Raw genomic sequence first — 13,497 nt, forward strand, 5'->3', positions numbered from 1 at the left:
CAGTGTCCAGCTGTCATTAATCACAATTTAGCTTACCCCTAGAGGTAAGAAAAACAAAAAAACAAAAAAAAAATTTTCATTACATTTTTATTCCATTACCTTGACATTGATATCAAATTATTCATTAGCTGAGTCCTACATCAGGAACCACAAAATTTTAATAGAACAACAGTATCCTTGATGGTATCATGGAAATGTAAGTGCCTAGTGCAATTTTCTTAATTTGTAAAATTAGATTAAACATTGCAGTGAATGGGTCAAGGCCATTGTCAAGCTCCATCAAGGAAAGTCATTAATTGCAGAAATCTCCCCTTGTTCTTCAAGATGACAGCCTCTGAGCTGACAGGTTCCATTAGTTGGCCACATATGCTTGACATCCTTGTGGACTTTTTGACAGCTGAACTGTATACCTCTGTTTAAGGGATTGTGACTCTTTCTCTTCATGCAAGAGTGCCACATTACTATTATTATTATTTTACTTTTCACATTACTGCCTTCATTAGGAAAGTTCTGCCTCAGGAGGTTGAATACTTCTTGCAAGGGAATTTTCAGGAGAACTACCTCCAAAGTAAACACCTGAAATGCGGCCAAGATAAAACTGAAATTCTAAACAACATCCATAATAACTTTATTGGTATTGATAAGGAAAGAATTTCCCCTTAATATCAGTTACATACATATCTGGAAAGATAACTTAAAAAGTAGAGCAGTCCAATAAATGGAAGAAAGAATAAACATAAAAATTCTGAAGAGTGGAGTTCCTGTCATGGCACAGTGGTTAACGAATCCGACTAGGAACCGTGAGGTTGCGGTTTCGATCCCTGGCCTTGCTCAGTGGGTTAAGGATCCGGCGTTGCTGTGAGCTGTGGTGTAGGTCACAGACATGGCTCAGATCCTGTGTTGCTGTGGCTGTGGTGTAGGCTGATAACTACAACTCTGATTAGACCCCTAGCCTGGGAACCTCCATATGCCGCAGGAGCGGCCCTAGAAAAAGGCAAAAAGACAAAAAAAAAAAAAAAAAAAAAATTCTGAAGAGCAAGACCACTGATGTATAGGGTCCGGGAGGCAGGATTTTTGCCTGTTTACCACTGTGTCTCCAGCACCTAGAATAGTGCCTAGCACTGAAGACACTGAAACTTAACCTGCTTTGAATAAATCACTTTGGGCTTTGACAGTGAGGTAGTTAATTCATGATCCTCAGGCACAGGTGGGGTTTGTACTGGACTATCAAGAATGGGAGGAGCCCAATAGCAAAACTGAAGTGCTAAGATGCAAAATGAAACAGTTTGCTGGATCGGGGTAGATCAGAACACATTTCAAACAGGATTTATGTATGACTATGGTCTGTATGCATTTTGATAATTTTCCTTTGATTTGTTTTTTGTTTTATTTGGAAGTTCCTGGGCCAGGGATTGAGCCTATGCCACAGCAGTGACGACACTGTGTCCTTAACATACTGCACCACCAGGGAACTCTGATAATTTTCTTTTGAAAATATGAGTCAAACAGATGTCATCCACAAAGAATTCTCTTTGTCCATAGACAGAACCACAGAAAAAATCATCCTTGCTGGCCTCAGCTCGCTCACTCTAGGACTCTGAGTATTTCTCCCCATGGTCTTTCTGATGTCAAGGACTTTTCTGATGAACCTCTCCCATATTCAGTCCCGCTCTCGTCAGTTGTAGATTACTCACAACATTTGCAATCTTAGAGTTGCCATGCTCTCTGATTTGGGGTCCTATGATGTCTTTGAAAGGCAATGTGTATTTTACATTTACAGTTTGGACTAGCCATTTGGCAAGTGGCCCATAGCCACGTGTGGCTACTGGCCAGGGTATTTGGACAGTGCAGGTATAGAAAGTCTACACATTCTTCTACTCAAAAAATGAGCTATATGACATCTTATTTCAATTATTAGGTCAGGTGATGGTAGTAACTCAGTCATGGAATCATGGATTCTAAATCCGATGAGGCAGATTCTTCCACTGTGCCCTTGCTTACATTTGCTGTTATTATTACTACTGTTGTTGTGTTAATGCTTCTCACTCACTGCGTGTTTGATAAAAGAATTAGTGAAATGTGTGACTGAAGAAAATAGGATGGGCCATGACAAAGACTCTCCTCTCCTTGATCAAAGTAGAGTCGGGCTCTTCTGAGCCCTCTTTCTGACAAGGCCCTGATCTTGGGCTCTGTCCTCTAATCCAGTGGCCCTGCCTGTTCCATCCAGTTTTAGCAAGAATCCTACTGAGTCCACTTATCAGAAAATGCCCTGCCACTGATATCTGATCAAATTCCATATCTTCTACCCTATATATTTCATCACCCTGGCCCGCCTTCAGCAGTGTTATCCTATCCATCTGATTTAACCAGAATCCCCACCACCACCCTTACCTCTGATGTTTCCTCTCAATTTTCCATCCACTGACCCTCTTCCTGCTCTTTGGCTGTACATCGTCATTTGTCCTTATTGCATTTGGAGTAGAACCAGATCTCTCTCCCATATTACAAAACCCATTGTAGGAGCTCGCCTTGAATAAAATCTTCCTTACCATCTTTTTTTTTTAATTGACGTAGAGTTGATCTACAATGTCATGTTCATTTCGAAGTGTAAAAATATATTCTTTTTCATATTCTTTTCCACGATGGTTTACCACAGGATTTTGTATATAGTTCCCTGTGCTCTACAGTAGGACTTTGTTGTTTATCCATTCTATATATAATAGTTAACATATGCTAGTCCCAAACTCTTACTATCTTTAACAAGTGTCATGAGTGATTTTTCCGTAACAGTCAAGAGAGTGCTCGTGGGGAACCATGACAAATAAAGCATAACCTCCTACAATGAACATGTGTTGGATTCGCCTGATCAATTTTCTTTCCTCTTCCTCTGAAATACCCCCTTTCTCAATTCCAGGACTTAATAGAATTGCCAACTGAGGTTTTCCTAGCCCAGGGTGAACAAGTGAGTCAGACTAGGCTAAAATTAAAATTCTGTTGGGAAATTGGACTTTGAGGATTCAAACCAAAGATGAAAAAGGGTGATGTTCCATTATTCTGATGGCTCTTTAATTATTGCTCCCTTGGTTTTGGGGTCTACCATAATTCCTGCTTTTCTGAAGATAATGATCATTTGGCTGAGTACCGTTCAAACAGTTCCTCTTCAGTGGACCATGTGGGTCAAAGTGGGGAGGCATAATAGATCTCTGTAAGTTTTTAAAAGATGCCTTAGTTCCTGTTGCATATAGGTCTGGGTGGAGTAGAGGATGATTGGAAAAGGTGAAGTTATCGCTACTCACTGATTTTGTGGTTGATGGAGAGAGAAAAACACCCATGAACAGGGTGGGAGTGAGAATGGGTAAGAGAGAACTGTTCATAATCTTTGTCTTTCAGAACTGCGTGAGGCCTTCCTCACAAAGAAAAAATGCCCCAGTGAGTTTCTTATAAATTCTGTTAAGTCCCTTAAGTTTGACTGCTGTGTCTTCCATTCCCTGCCAGATAGCTCTGACCATGATTTGACTGTCAGCCTCTTAACCTGTTGGAGAAGCCATTGGAAACATAAGGGAGTGTCCCCAGCTCCTACATCTCCTGTGCAAAACATTTGTCCACACCTGTGGATATCTTCCCATCCCTATTCCTAGAGATATTGCTCGATCATTCCACAAGGTGCACAAGTGCTACTGGTCAGTGGCACGGACAAACTGGCCAACCTGGGCCTGCAGCAAAGCAAGGACTAGACTTATTACTCAAGCTGAACTGGGCACTCTAGGGCTTACCAGCCCTCCAGGAAGTCACATGGGAGGCACTCAATCTGTGTCTTCCCCTGACATGAGTCACTCTGGGGGGTTTCCAACTTTGTCAACACGCTTTCTTTCTAGGGGTTCTGTGTGGACTTCTGGTGCCTCACATCTTGTAGAGAAGCCGGGCATTAATTTACTTACTTTCCAAAACTACACAGGCTTGTACTTTAGGGGTGGGCCTAAGAGACCTTCAAGTGTTTAAGAAAACACCACCAGGAGGTCATGTAGCCCTAAGATGACTGCAGAGATCGCCCCCAAATGAGGCTCTTCACAGTTATTCAGGAGAACCTTCCAGAAGGATAACTGACTCATCACTCATGCTCACATTGCAGACAGTTTTCCCCATAGTGGATGTCATCCAGTTGGAAAAGGGTACAAAGTTTGTCCTGACTTTAATGAAAGGCTCAAGGATTTGGACGAGGAGGTCGTCAGTTCAGCCTCAACTCCTTGGCCAGGGTTATAATGGATGTCAGAATTGCCCTAGACCTTTTCTCTGTGAGCCAAGTCAGAGACGGTGCAGTCACTGATACATACTGCTGCCCCTGGGGGAACGCCTTGCACCATGTGGAAAGGTCAGTACAGACCCTCAATGCCAGTGATGCTGTGAGATTTGTCCAGCTGGTTGGGTCCAGGGCCCCAGGAGCAGGGGGAGTATGGTTAAGGTCAATTTTGCATTGGTCTCTCCCTGCTGCTTGGATCCTATGGACAGTAGCTTTAAATGCTGTATGGGACAAAATGAATGGGTCTGGTCCCAGCCTCTATTGGTCAGCATCATCAGAGCATCTCATTTATGAGAAAATTCACCAGAAGACAAGCGAATGTAGCAATAAGGAATGGATACTGTTGGGAGATAATTTTCCATGGATCTCTCATATCTGCACATCTTGTGAGCAGAGGCATGGAAAGCCCTTGTTCCAGACTGTCTTTTCAAAGATGTTTATATAGTGAACATTTTGGAAAATATAGCAGGAGGGTCTCTTTCAGAGCAGAGGGCAGATTTGTTTATTGTCCAGTATAATAAAGATAATGAGGTCAAGTTTGCTTACTGTCCAGTATAATAAAGATAATGTCTCCCTCTAGGGAAACGTCAGTCAGGCTTACTGTCTATTATAAAAGATTTGGGGTCCCTGTGCTCAGGCCTCCTCTACCATGATGCAAACCTATTACGTGCCCACCATCTACCCGAGCTGCTCCAGGTTACCCTGCTGACCCCTGAGGAATGAGGGGAACCAATGTGGATATGATCTCATGACACTTGCTGTGCCGTGAGTAATAAAGCCCTTTGTCATTTTGATATAAATATGTCATGTTTTCTGATAGCACCAATGAAACTGGCAGGCTGGCTTCTTAGCTTACAGATGAGTAAAATTACAAACTCTTACAGTTCTTGATAAAAAGTCAGGTAGGCAGCTGAATGTACAAACACTGAGTTCACAGGAAGTTGTATGTCCTAGAATAGTTCTAACTTGAGAATGAGGTGTCTGACCTTAGAGGTAAATGGCTTATCTGTGGTTGTGGCAAGATTGCAGCAGAGTTGAAACTAGAACGAGGTCTATGTGCTTATTGGTTAAGCCTGGCTGTGAAGTCAAGCTGCCTCTAGTCTTGGAGCCACTTCTTTTGCCACTTTTTGTTCTCTGACCCTGTTTCATAATTTCGGAGATGGGGTAATAATGACACCTACTATAAAGGGTTATTCTGGGTGTTGAATGTTTCAGTCCTTGCCAGACACTTACCACAGTGCTTAGCACACACACACAGAAAACACCTGGCACTCAAAAAAACCTTTTTCTAACATCGAGACTACTTATCAGTGCACTTTGTACCCCACTGCCAGTTGGCTCGTTTGCCAAGAACTGATTAAAACAGAATTGTCTAATGAGAAACTGCTAAGCCAAACAGCGATGCTGTGAGAAACAGACACCTGGGAGTTTTTGTCGTAGCTGTGTCTCCAAGACTAGAAGCTGGCAGAACAGGCTTCAGAGACACAGGTCACCCCTTCATTAGCCAATCAGTCTGGAACTTTCATTATCATTATTATTATTATTTTTTTGTCTTTTTTCCTTTTCTAGGGCTGTTCCCACAGCATATGGAGGTTCCCAGGCTAGGGGTCTAATCAGAGCTATAGCTGCCGGCCTACGCCACAGCCACAGCAAGCCAGATCCGAGCCACGTCTGTGACTTACACCACAGCCCAAGGCAACACCAGATGTTTAACCCACTGAGCGAGGCCAGGGATTGAACCTGTAACCTCATTGTCCCTAGTTGGATTCGTTAACAACTGAGCCACGATGGGAACTCCATTTTATTTTATTGTTATTATTATTATTATTGTCTATGGTCTGGAACTTTCTAGCAGTGTTAAAGCTTCAAATTCCAAAGACCACCAGGAACAAACCTGTTGTCTGTTAAAATCAGATATGTTGACCCAATACAGTGAGGGAGGAAATTTTGCAGGAAGCACTGAATGCTGCTTACCAAGAGGGTGGGCTCCCACTGATGGGGTCTGAAGCAAGTCCAAGGGAGGTCAGGCCCCTGGAGCCTGGTGATTGGCTAGGAGCAGCCTGGGGAGAAGTGTGAGCTCTGTGCTGACCTAGCCATGCCCCTCAGAGAATAGCATCAGGCCCCAAGGTCCAAGATCAAAGAGGCACTTTCCCCTCGGCTTCACAACCAGTAATAGAAGGGAACATGCTGGACGAGCACACCCACTGCAAGGACAGTGAGTCTAAACTGGGTCAATGACATGCCCTTGGAGTTTTAATTTCCAAGGAGAAAACCCACAGAGAACTTAAGGTGTCAGAAGCAGAGTCACACAATGGCAAGGTCCACAGGGAAGGACCTTTGCTTAGGACTTCAGTGCTGCCTTGATTGCATTTCAAGGTTTTATGGTTCAGTGTTTTCTTTGACTCTACCGATTGTCCAGTATAATTGCAATACAGCCCTTTGTTTAGAAAAAAAAATTTTCTTTTTCTCGTAAATGTCAAAGAACCCTAGTTGAGGTGGGAGGAAGGGGCTAGGTTTTAAAATAAGTAAATGCTTTTAGAGAAATAAAAGCAGATATTAGTTTTGTTTTAAATTTTTTAAATTACATGCATGTTTTGCATATTGTATGTGTTCTGGAAAGTTGCATTACGTTTAAAGTTTTATCCGTGGCTGTAATTCATTATGAAATATTCCATTAAATGGATATGGATAGTCCATTGATAACAGTATTTTGCAATTATGAAGGTGGACATCTGTGTATGTGTCTTTTGTGCAACCTGTGCCAACATTTCTACAGGATATATACCAAAGAATGTAATTGTTATGTCCTGAGGTAACCTCATTTTTAAACTAAGATCCTATTGCCAATTTCTTCATAATGGTTATAGCAGTTAACTCCCCTGCTTCACATCATTGAAATACTTTATATCCTTGGGTTTTTTTTTTCGGACTTGCCTGAGGCAAGTGGAAGTTCCCAGCTGCATCACAGCAGCGACTTAAGCCACTGCAGTGACAATGCTGGATCCTTAACCCACTGTGCCACAGGAGAACCCCTTATTAGGTTTTATTTTTCTTTTTACAGATGCACCCTCAGAATATGGAAGTTCCCATGCTAGCAGTCTAATCGGAGCTGTGATAACAGTCCTATGCCACAGCCAGTCACAGCCACGCTGGATTCGAACTGCACCTGTGACCTATGCTGAAGCTTGCAGCAACACAGGATCCTTAACTCACTGAGTGAACTCAGGGCTCAAACCTGCATCCTCATGGGTACTAGTTCCCGCTGGGCCACAATGGGAACTGCTAGATTTTTTTTTTTTCATGGCTGTACCTATGGCATATGGAAGTTCCCGGGCCAGGGCCGGGGATGAAACCCGCAGCTGCTCTGCAGCAACCTGAGCAGATGCAGTTAGATTCCTTTTTTTTTTTTTTTTTTTTTAAGGGCTGCACCCTCAGCATATGGAAGTTCCCAAGCTAGGGATCCAAGCAGAGCTGCAGCTGCTGGCCTGTGCCATAGCCACAGCAACACAGGATCTGAGCCTGTCTATGACTTACATCACAGCTCATAGCAATGCTGATTCTTAGCCCACTGAGTGAGGCCAAGGATCAAACCTGCATCTTCATGGATACTAGTCAGGTTTGTTACTGCTGAGCCATGACGGGAACTCCTGCAATTGGATTCTTAACCCACTGCACCACAGCAGGAACTCCTTCTCTTTAGATTCTTAAATGTGGTATAAAATGAAATATTAAATGTGGTGTAAGATGAAATATTAAATTTAGCCATAAGATGAAATATTATTGGCAGTGAACAAAGTACTTATACAAACTATAACATGGATGAACCTTGAAAGACCACACATCTATATGATTCCTTTTATATAAAATGTCCCTAAGAAGAAAAGCTACAGAGACAGAAAGCAGATGAGTGATTTCCAGGGGCTGAGGGGGTTGGAGGGAAATGCAGGAGGTATAGAGTTTCCTTAGGGGGCAGTGAGAATATTCTAACATTTATTGTGCTGATGGTTTCCCAGTTTTGTGTATATGCTGAAGCAATTGAATTGTACATATTAAATGAGTGAATTAGATGATATGTGAATTAAATCTCAATAAAGCTGTTACCAAAAAAAAAAAAAAAAAAAGCCTGAGACTAGTTACTAGTCTAAACAGAGTAGGAAATACTAGCAGTAGTTAATAAAGTGGCTGATGGAGAAATTTGAAATAAAGAAGCCATGATTTTCGATTGCTTGTTGGAGATGGGTAAAGTTAGAGGTGACAGACTGTAACTCAGATAGACCTGCAGACATGGTGTCTCATGAATTGAGATGACATCAACGTAAAGAGGCTGTTGATTTTGTTGGCAGCATAAGTGTTTCCAACAGCTGCAATTTCAGAGACTGTCAAAGCCTAGTGATGTTGAGTGGCACAGGGCTTTGGGCATCCTATAAAATATAATAAATAGATGGCTACATTCTTTCTAACATACTCTGATTAAAGTAGTTTGTGAAATTAAAGGTAAACAAAGACCATGAGTAGTTTTATAAATATTTTAAAGGGCAGGGAATAATGATTGAATTGTGTCAACATGGTACAACAAGGACTAGTGTGGAAAGTAACATAATGTCTTTTCTATCAGAGGAAATCTTGGTTACTCCATTTTGCTCCCTGTGGGCTGAAATGCCCTCCTGCCACCCCCTCCTCTTTCTCTCTTCTCCCAGTAACAATTTGTTTCAAATTAGCCAACGGAGAAGAATGTGCACCCTGACCTGACCAATGGGAAGGGGACAGGTACATCACTTGCGTTAGGGATAAATAGGGAGGGTCTTCTAAGCTGTGTTTTTTGAGCATCTGCGCCTTTCTGCAGAAGTAAAGAGCCTTGTCGAGATCTCTCCGTGTTCATGTGTCTCATTTTCTGACACTGACGATCTGAGCCATTTCCCCAACACTAGAACTGTACATATAAGACTTCAAACTGCCATGTACACATCTGTCTTGCTCTTTCTGGATAGCACATCTGCACTGCTTTCAGCAATGCTTTCTCATTCCCAGTAGAGAAATGAGAAATACTTTTGGAGTCCACTGGTGGTGCAGCAGGTTATGGATCTGGCGCTATCCCTGCAACAGTCGGGTTGCTGCTGTGGTGTGGGTTCTGTTCTGGCTCAGGAACTTCGGCATGCCCTGGGCGCAGCTGAAAAAAAAGAAAGAAAGAAACACTTCTTATACATCTCTAAAACATGCTAAATATAACATAAATCTGTAATTACTGATTACTCTCCATTATGGCTTTGATGATACGCTATCCTCATTTATATCCATTTATGTCTAAATGGACTTTCATAGAGATGGGACTATAGTTCTAGATTGTCCAGAGATCCTAACTTAGTATTTAAGGTTTAACTACTGTCAAGAAATATGAGTTGTGAAATATACCTTAAAACAATCCAGAGTAGGATATTCTCTTAGAAAGTATCACGTTGTTTAAAAAAAAAAAAAAAAAGAGCAAAAAACCCTCAGACCACATATCCCAATTTGGAGGACTGAAAATTTTCTGTTGAAAATTCTCTCTATGGAGGATTGTCTTATTCACTTATGTATGTTCTAGTTCAAGTTTTCAAATAATAGTCCCTGAAGAAGTTAGCTGAAGTTGATCACCATTACAGTTTTCTGCAGGCAAGACATTTGGAGTTATCTACATAATTCTGGCATTTCATTTGTGAAATGAAAACTTAAAAAAAACCTGCAGTTTCAAATGTATATATTTTATGCTCTGAAGATGATTTATTTTCAAGCAAGCCCTGCCAAAAGGCCATCTGATAAAATGGATTTTCTGCATGACTGAAATCCTCATTATTAACACCATTCCCTTAATGGCTTCTGAGGGGGTGTTTGCATTTTAGAAAGGCTAAGGTGTGTGTGTGTGTGTGTGTGTGTGTGAGTGTGTGTGTTTGTGTGTTTAACCTGGAAATAGTCCCTAATGAGTGCATGAAGTGAATCAACTTCAATCAGAAAGATGCCAGGTATCTGCTGAAAGAAGCTGATGTCAGGGGAAAGCCCTAAGAGGCGAGAATAGGAATGGCCCCTTCGGTTGCTATTAGGAGTCTGGGAGGTATGAGCATTAGTGAAACGGGCTCCTAGGGGTGGAAAGTGGTGCTCACGTATGTTCCAATGGTGGCAGCCTCTGCTGACCTCCCGGTAATGGCTGATGTGTGTTACTGTGGTCAGACCTTCAGCTTTTTCAGCAGGCCAGCAGCTTGGATATAACTGTGAACACTTCTTGCTAAATGTTGACAAATAATAACATTTTTTTTTTTTTTTACCTTTTTGTCTTTTTAGGGCTGCACCTCAGCATATGGAGGTTCCCATGCTAGAGATCAAATCAGAGCTGCAGCTGCCAGCCTACACCACAGCTCACGGCAACACCGGATCCTTAACCCACAGATCAAGGCCAGGGATCGAATCTCTGTCCTCATGGATGCTTGTCGGGTTTGTTAAACACTGAGCCACAATGGGACCTCTGACAATTAATTACATTTTTAAGAAATCTGTAGGTCAACGATTTGCAAGCCGAACAGGTTAGTTCTATGGGTTGTATGAGGCCACAGGCCACCAGGTTGAAATTCTCACAATAAAACATTTTTCAAAGGAAGCAGAAAAGTATTGAGGACAAAAATATTGGCCTTTTCTCAGCTGAACCCAGAACTGGCAGCACTGAGAAGGCTCACCTCTGTCTGCTCTTTGCACAGTAAGTGTTTCTATGGCTTAGGCCAGCTCGATCCCTGAAGATGAGTTCAAAGGCAATTCTCAACTCTCTCAGCATTTTTAGAACAAGACGAGGCCCCATCCTTTCCCAGAGGTCAGTCTTCTGAGTTGAATAAAATCATGCGGGACACAGCTGATACTTCTACCAGGGATTTAAGAATATAAACCTTACTCCGCATTCCTCCCATATATGGGTTAGAACTTGGCTTCTTCAGTGACAAATCACTGGGAGCTTGGAAAGGAAAGTCTGGCCAGGGCGTTGGGAGTTGTGTGTTCTCTAAGCCAATTAAGTTTCTGCTATGGTTAAGAGCATAAGTCTGGGGCCAACTGCCTAGTCAAATTCTGATTCCCACTGACTTAGTAACTGAGTTTAACTCATCAGTAAAATGGAGATAATAAAATATCAATATATGAGGTTGTTGGGAGGATGAAATACATTGATAGTGTCTATACAGTTGTTTGCTATTATAGGAAAAATATTTTAGAAATTTGAGGAAACCGAGATGCTAATTGACTTGTCCAAAGACACACCACTTAAAAAAAAAAAAAAAGTAGGTGTTAAGATTTGAACACCAGGCTCTCTAATTCCAAATACAATATTCTGATCTATTTAGACCATCCCAAATTTTCTCACAACGATGTGGGGTTTGTCTGATTGCTTAACACAGACAAGTGATTTGTACAAAAACGGATTTTGTTGCAAATCGTGGTTGCACTGGAATTCAGTATGTTATAGAAATCAGTGGCGGTACTTCTAGGTAAATAGCTTTCTAAGCAGTTAAGTTTGAGTTCACGAGGCAAAGCTGGTCTTATTACCAGAGGGCAGGGAAGAAACAAAGCCTCCCTAGAAACAGTGGACCCCAGATAAAAAGGTTTATCCAAAAGTAGAGGAAACTAAACGTTTATCTTTTGGTGCTTGTCTTGGGATGTAGGAGGTCAGTTTGGGGTTGAGTAGCAAACTAGGCAGTAAAGCCTAGTGATTAAAAGAGGCCTCTTTGCAATAAATGGCCTTGTAAAATTCAGGTATACCAGGAAGTTCATTGAAAAACATTTTTATTAATTCAACATCTATCAGCAAAGGACTTCTCAAAAGCGAGTGCTCAAATAATAGTCATAAAACCTCAACTCACAAGCAGCTCCATCATTACTTACAGGTAAGGAAAGCAGAGAGATGACTTCTATGAGGTCACACAGGGATCTGTAGCAGAATTAAAACTAGGCTCCAGGGACACCTATGTCATTGGTTAGGCCATGACCCCAGAGTCAGATCACACAATCCTACTGATTGCTCTATTACTTTGGGGAATTATGAACTATTTCTGAGCTTCAGTTTCCTCATTTCGTAAACAGAAGAAAGCAACTCTTGCCTCACATGTGGTTCTGGGGCAGTGACCCATGAAGAGCACCGTGAGGCCTGGCATGTAGTGAGCTCCCCAGTGCTGCTGTTACTCAGACTGTGGGCAGCTAGTTCGGTGCACTTTCAACTGCACAGTCACATATAGGTCATTTAATCAATCACTGGTTAGAATGGACAGCTTTATTGGGCTGAGATAGAAGGGTACTTCCAGACCTCTCCATCCTCCATCCCTCATCCCCCTCCCCCACCCCTCACATCAGCAAAAGCCTGGACAACGCAAATCTGCTAGGTTTTTACCAGTCTGAGTTGAGGCTTCTCCTGGACAGGTTCACTCAGGGATCCTGGATCCATCAAAAATGGGTGGCAGGTGGGGTTTGCGTGGGGTAGTCAGAATCCGTGGACAAGTTAATCTGGGTGCATTTGAACTAACAGGCTGTAAGTCCTTCTGGAGGCCCAGGGGACGAAACCCAATCAAGACCAGCAGCCTTCAGCCCACATCTTCCCTTTGCTTTGCAGGCCCCTTTGTTCCCCTCCCAACCCTTTGGCCCCAAGTCGTGGGCTTCCTCTGCTTACTACTCTCCTTGCACATCTCCTCTCTGCAGGACAGGGGTTGGGGGGTGAGGGGTGGGTGGACTGGGAGACCCTGAGAAAAGACTGCAACCACCATGAAAAGGACGGATTGAGAAAGAAGGGGCAGGCCAGGGCTCCAGGGGTAAGAAGGGAGGATACTGGATTTCCAGTTTTCACCTTGGGCTACTGGAAGCTGGAGGAAGGTTTTTCTGACCCCTCTACATGATCAAATCTGTGATTGTGCGGTCTCTCATCTTCTGAGACCTGTGCTCTTAGAAGAAGCCATGGTTGGTGAGAGGCTGCTGGCTGGGGAGGGGGTTGCCTCCCAGAGAACCCCTCGGAGGGCCCCACCTAAGGCACAGGTGGACACAGGTGTTGTTAAGGCACAAAGCCAGGTGCCAAGAGCAGCCAGTACAGCCAGGCTGGGGCCTATTAGGTGGGTGGGAATGGACTGGGCCCCCTACAGGGATTTCTATGGTAAAGAAGTTGATGAGGAATGCTGACCACAAAGTCAGTAGCATATATGTGGATCAAT

General features: G+C 42.8%; 1 long non-coding RNA gene across 1 annotated transcript in view; it reads left to right on the forward strand.

Moving 5' to 3' along the window:
• Positions 1-13,497, forward strand: part of LOC146396793 (uncharacterized) — a 41,312-nt gene that overhangs the window by 7,051 nt on the left and 20,764 nt on the right. The window lies entirely within an intron of this gene.

This window comes from Sus scrofa, chromosome 14, assembly GCF_054392235.1.
Source record: "Sus scrofa isolate SSC_HxYL_T2T_F1_AM1 chromosome 14, Sscrofa_HxYL_maternal_Yorkshire_Landrace_v2.0, whole genome shotgun sequence".
Taxonomy (NCBI): Eukaryota; Metazoa; Chordata; class Mammalia; order Artiodactyla; family Suidae; genus Sus; species Sus scrofa.